Source organism: Myxocyprinus asiaticus, chromosome 7 (assembly GCF_019703515.2).
Source record: "Myxocyprinus asiaticus isolate MX2 ecotype Aquarium Trade chromosome 7, UBuf_Myxa_2, whole genome shotgun sequence".
In the NCBI taxonomy this organism is placed as follows: Eukaryota; Metazoa; Chordata; class Actinopteri; order Cypriniformes; family Catostomidae; genus Myxocyprinus; species Myxocyprinus asiaticus.
This window is the reverse complement of record NC_059350.1, coordinates 29,162,211-29,168,157: the sequence shown is the minus strand read 5'-3', so window position 1 is coordinate 29,168,157 and position 5,947 is coordinate 29,162,211. Positions and strand designations below refer to the sequence as shown.

At 38.8% G+C, this 5,947-nt stretch overlaps 1 pseudogene; it reads left to right on the top strand.

Annotated features, from left to right (window-relative positions):
- Positions 1–851: 851 nt before the first annotated feature.
- Positions 852–1,982, top strand: LOC127443550 (ras GTPase-activating protein-binding protein 2-like; annotated as a pseudogene).
- The last annotated feature ends 3,965 nt before the right edge of the window (positions 1,983–5,947 follow it).

Here is a 5,947-nt window from a genome sequence, read left to right as displayed (position 1 = left end):
GTGATGGATAACAGTCATTATTGTATTTTAGCATTGTTTTAGAGTGGAAGAAAATACATGTATATTTACCAGAAAATGTAGGCTACTATAGTGACTATACAGAATTTTACATTTCAGCTTTGAAGAAACTGTCCAAAGAAATGGTACAGATTTGATAATTAGAATTTTCAATGGTGAAGAAATGTTCTGCAAATGCTACTGAGGATATGCTGTAGTTTTACAGAAATTTCTGCTTAATGATTTGACGGAAGTGTCCATGAATGATAGAGAGGATATACTGTTAATCTACTGAATTATCTGTTTTAGGAATAAGAGAAGTGTCCATGAATGGTACAGATAATATTCTGTAAATCTACAGAATCATCTGTTTTTGGATTAACAAAAGTGTCTGTGAATGGTACAGAGTATATACTGTAAATCTACAGAATTTCCATTTTAGGGTTGAAGGAAATGTCAGTAAACTTAATGGAAAATATAATGGTAATTGACTGCCAGGACATTATCAGATTTTCTACGGATTTTTTACTTACAGTGAAATTCATTTAGATTATGACATTATTAACAGTTACCAGAGAGTAAAGTTGATTTTAAATCATCAGTGCCTTTATCACACTGCTTAATGGATTGCACATGCAGCTCTCATTTAAAGTTTCATAAATTATAATTAATTAAATGTGACTCATTTAACATTCTTTGATGTTTAAGATATAATAATAATAAATACAAGGCACAAATTTCCCAATGCGTTGAGCTTAATTTTTATCTGAAACATTTCTTTTGTTTTAAAGCATTGGACTTTTTAATGTTCATATTATAATTTTTATTTTATTTTTGTACTTTTTAGCAAAGAAATGGTGATGAAGAAGCCCAGTCCCCTGCTGGTAGGGCGTTAGTTTGTTAGACAGTATTACACACTGCTTAATAAAGCACCAGACTTCCTGCACAAGTATGCTGCTGAAAATATTAATTCCCTATCTGTCACTCACTTGATGTTGTGTCGATGTAGTGACACTAGGGGTCACACTTGGGAGCCCCAAACACCTCTGCTTTTTGAAAATAGGCCAGTGGGAATTGGCAAGTGGAATTTGCATGCCACTCCCCTGGACATACGGTTATAAAAGGAGCTGGCATGCAACCACTCATTCAGATTTTCTCTTTGGAGCCGATCGGTTCTATTCATTGAGCTGAATTCATCTGCTGAGTTCATTCACCTCATCTGCTGGATTTACGGCGCATTTCAGTGGCTTCTCCCCCTCTGCACCCGTGGAGTGCAGAGAACATCCCTGGGCACTTCGGCAGAACAACAACAACAAAAAAAAGAGTATATTCTAAAAAAAAAAAGAGTATATTTTCACTTCTAAAAGAGAGGCACACAAGGAATGTCTTTTTAAAGATGCCTTTCCGCTTGTGTGTTATTCCTGGACCACCAGAGTGGATATTGCCTGCCCGAGAGACCACGCCGTGAGCAGAGGTGTTTGGGGCTCCCAAGAGTGACCCCTAGTGTCACTGCATCGACACAATGTCTTGTTCCCTCCATCAGGGAATGGAGGTTATGAAAGTTACCAGGACGGTTCTTCAAGACATTCTATGCGTAACTGTTCTTTTCTCATGATTCAGATTTTATGGGCGAAATTCAGCCTATGTCCACAGTGGACTGGAATCCAAAGGAAAGCTATCAGAAGCAGTCTATGGGCAAAATGTAAGTCTTAATTTTGGTCAAGTGATCAGTTAAAACCTGTGAAAATATAAGGATTATAAAGATAAACACCCGCATCTGTTGTCCTTCTGTTAAGGAGATCCATAACAAGGTTATGTCCTTGCAATTCAGTGAGTGCCACACAAAAATTCGGCATGTGAATGCCCATGACACTCTGATTGATGGTGTTGTTGTCCAGGTGATGGGAGAACCTTCCGATAATGGACAGCCCATGAGGAAGTTGCTGCAGACATTTGTGTTGGCCTCAGAGGTGTGTGAGAAATAACATGCCATTGTACTTTCCAATTAGGGATGTCCCTATACTGATACTGGTATTGGAATCAGATCCAATACTGCACTCATGTACTTGTAGTACTTGTGCTCATAAAAATGCTCTGATACAAAAACCAGTACCATCTGATGTACGAATGTCTTTGTGTAAACATTCAGCTCACAAATTAAAATCATGTAATTACCTGGACTTTATGTTTCTAAATGAGACTTGGTTAGATAAAAGCTGCAGTGCAACAGTCCTCAATAAATCAGCCCCTCCAAACTTTACTTTTATGAGTGTCTGCAGAGCTGTTAGGAGAGGTGGAGGATTAGCGGCAATATTTAAAGATGTCTTTCTTCAATTAACATTTTTTATTGATTCATAGACATCACAAAGATAAAAAACACAACATATATACATTGAATCACATTTAACATTTAACCCCCACTCTTAACACACCCCCAAAAAACATGGGTTGTGTCTCCATCTTCTGATTGGCATCGCCAGCAGGTGTGACTTTAAGACCAAGCCTAAACAATCTAGAGGGGTTCCAATAGAATCTATGTAAAATCTTGAATTGCATAAGGCACACCCTTGCATCTCTAGATACAGACTTAAAATTTTTTCGAATCCTAGCCCACACTCCCTCTTCCAATACCAAGTTTAAATCTCTCCCATAATCTCTTGATAGACGTTAAAGCTCTAACCCCCAGACTCTGAATTAGCAGGGAGTAATACACTGATGCATCACGATGCCTCATGACCTTTGCCAAAAGCAGTAATCACCTCTCCCAGAGTATCTGCTGCTTTAGGGGTGTGTGTGCTACTCCCAAAAACAATATAGAGCAGGTGGCACAGCTGTAAATACCTAAAGAACTGAGATCTGGGAATCCCAAAATGTTGAACCAAATTTTCAAAAGATCTCAACACTCCACTCTCAAATAGGTCACCGAGTGTAGTAACCCCCCTCACAATCCACTCTGACCAGTAGAAAGGGGACTTATTGGTAAATAATTTAGGGTTCAGGCATATGCTAGAGGCAACATTTAAATAAATGTCCGAATTAAACACTCTGGACACTTTTGTCCATACCGCATGCAAATGTGAGATAACGGGGTGTAACTTAACTTCTCCGGTTAGTTTGATAGAAAGGCTTTGCAATGGTGAAATAGGTGCAAGAACTTCCTGTTCAATACAAAACCAAGGGGGGGCTATCTCAGGCGGAAGCGACCAATGAGCCAAATGTCTGAGACCGAATGCATAATAATAAAACAAAATCTTGTGTAGGCCTAGCCCACCTTTGTCAATTGGCCTATGCAACTTACTGAAATTCAATCTAGGATGCTTACCATTCCAAATGAATGACTTCATTATGCTATCAAACTGCTTGAAATAAGAGAGGGGGACATTTAAAGGGAGAGACTGTAGCAGGTAGTTGAATTTTGGAATACAATTCATTTGAATAACATTAACCTTCCCAATCATAGATAAATGTAATGAAGCCCACCTGCCCACATCGCTCGAAAACCTTTTTATTAAAGGGTCAAAATTAACTCTAAATCACACACATTTGCTAGGAATAAAATACCCAAATACTTAATATCCTGTTTGAGCCACTGAAAGGCACCCGGCTGAAAAGCCGTTACCGTGCAGTACGCTGTTAGAGCCAAAGTTTCGGATTTAGACCAATTGACTCTGTATCCTGAGAACTTAAAAGAAAGAGAAGAGAAGAGAAAAGGAATTAATAATTCTATGGAGGCAAGGCATAATGGGGTCGGAGACGAATAATAAAATATCATCTGCGTAAAGCAAAGCTTATGCACCACACCTCCCGCCACCACCCCTGAAAAATCATCTTCCCTTCTTATTGTGGCTGCTAACGGTTCCAGGGCAAGACAGAACAATAATGGGGAAAGAAGGCAACCCTGTCGGGTGCCCCTATCCAGAGTAAAATCATCTGAAATTAATCCATTTGTTTGTACCGCCGCTACCGGGTGTCTATAAAGTAACTAAATCCATCCAATAAAAGTATTCCCGAACCCATATATTTCCAAAATCTTAAAAAGATAATCCCATTCTACCATATCAAACGCCTTTTCGGTGTCAAGTGAGATGCCCGCGACTGGAGTCATTCGCCACTGACCACATAATATTGATGAAACGCCTAATGTTATCAGAGCCTTAATTACCTCGCCAAGCTCCTCCAAGTTTATCTCAGAATCAAGAGAATTTTTTTGCTCATTCATCAATTTAGGGAGTTCTAATGGTTCCACAAATTTCTAATGTCTTCATCAGTAGACGAAGACGTGGAACTATAGAGATCAAGATAGAATTCTTTAAAAGTATTATTAATATCAATGGCTGAGGTAAATATTTCACCACCAACAGATTTCACTGAGGGAATGGTAGAAAAAGACTCTCTCTGCTTATCTAGCCAAAAGCTTCCCTGCTTTGTCCCCTTACTCAAAATATGACTATGCCCTGAATAGCCAAAACTCCACCTTCCGTGACAAAATAGTATTATATCTGTATTTCAATTGGGTCAATTCTCTGAGGCCATCAGACGACATTCGGCACTTCAGCTCTGCCTCGGCACTTTTAATATTTCCTTCCAACTCCACAAGTTCTCGTGCTTTGGATTTTTTGATGAATGAGGCATACTGTATAATCTGACCCCTAAGAACTGCCTTAAGTGCCTCCCATGTCATGCCCACAGAGGATACTGAGGACCAGTTGGTCTCCATTTAGACACTGATTTCAGCCTTTAGCATTTGTTGGAATTCAGGATTTTGCAAAAGGTATACATTAAAGCGACAACTATATGATTTCTTTTTCTCCGTATGTGGCAACACCTCTAAACTCACCAGGGTGTGATCTGAGACTAAAATGTTTCCAATTCAACAATCAACAACAATGAAATGAGGGAAAAAAATCTATTCTAGTATAAATCTTATGGACTGTTGAAAAACATTTATAGTCCCTACCAGATGGGTTCAAAAGTCTCCAAATATCTGTAAGACCAAGATTTTTACACATCCTGTGAGGTGTCACTGTTGCTCTAGGGGGCTTGCACACTTTTGCTTCACTGTGATCAAGAACTGAGTCCATCAATAGATTAAAGTCTCCTCCCAATATTATATCATGAGGGGTGCCAGTGGCTTGCAACATCCCTTCAAGATCTATAAAAAAGCCCTGATCATCAGCGTTAAGTGCGTAAATATTAGCCAAAATCAACCTTTGCCCCTGAATTTCTGCTAAAACAATAATGACTCTTCCTAATTTATCTTTAATCTGTTTGAGAAATTTGAATTGTAGATGCTTACTTATCAATGTAATGACTCCTCTTACTTGAGCCAGCACTAAAGAAAAAAGTCCACCCCATATCTTCCCAAATTTTTCAGCTTCCTGTGGGGAAAATACGTTTCTTGAAGAAACACTATATCATATATCTTATGTTTAAGAAAATAAATAACCTTCCTTCTTTTTATGGGGTGCCCCATCCCATTCACATTCCACATAGAGAGAGACAATGCACTCATATTAACATTTGACATTTTGACATATTAGAGAAAATAGATTGTGTGTCAAAAATACAATTATAACGACCACATTCCAACATTAGTGCAACAATCAAACCCTGAACTTCCCCCCGAACAAAAAAAGAAAAAGAAAAAGAAAAACGTGCGCATTAACCCTGTGCATGACAGCGCCAACTGGCGTCCATCCCTCTAAACTCAAACAGTCCATGTATGCCTACGAGAGCCCCCCGTCGGATTGCTGAAGTCCGGTGTTTCTATACAAATTTTGTGAGACAGAATTACACAACAGAAAATAATCTATAAAACAAACTCCAGCCAATATGAGGCATAAGCACAAAGAGCATGTAGATTCATCCACATAACTGTCCCAAAGGTGTGTTCCTCCACAAAACAAGCTTCAGCCACTAGCTGAACCAGCACATAAAAGAAACAAAAAGG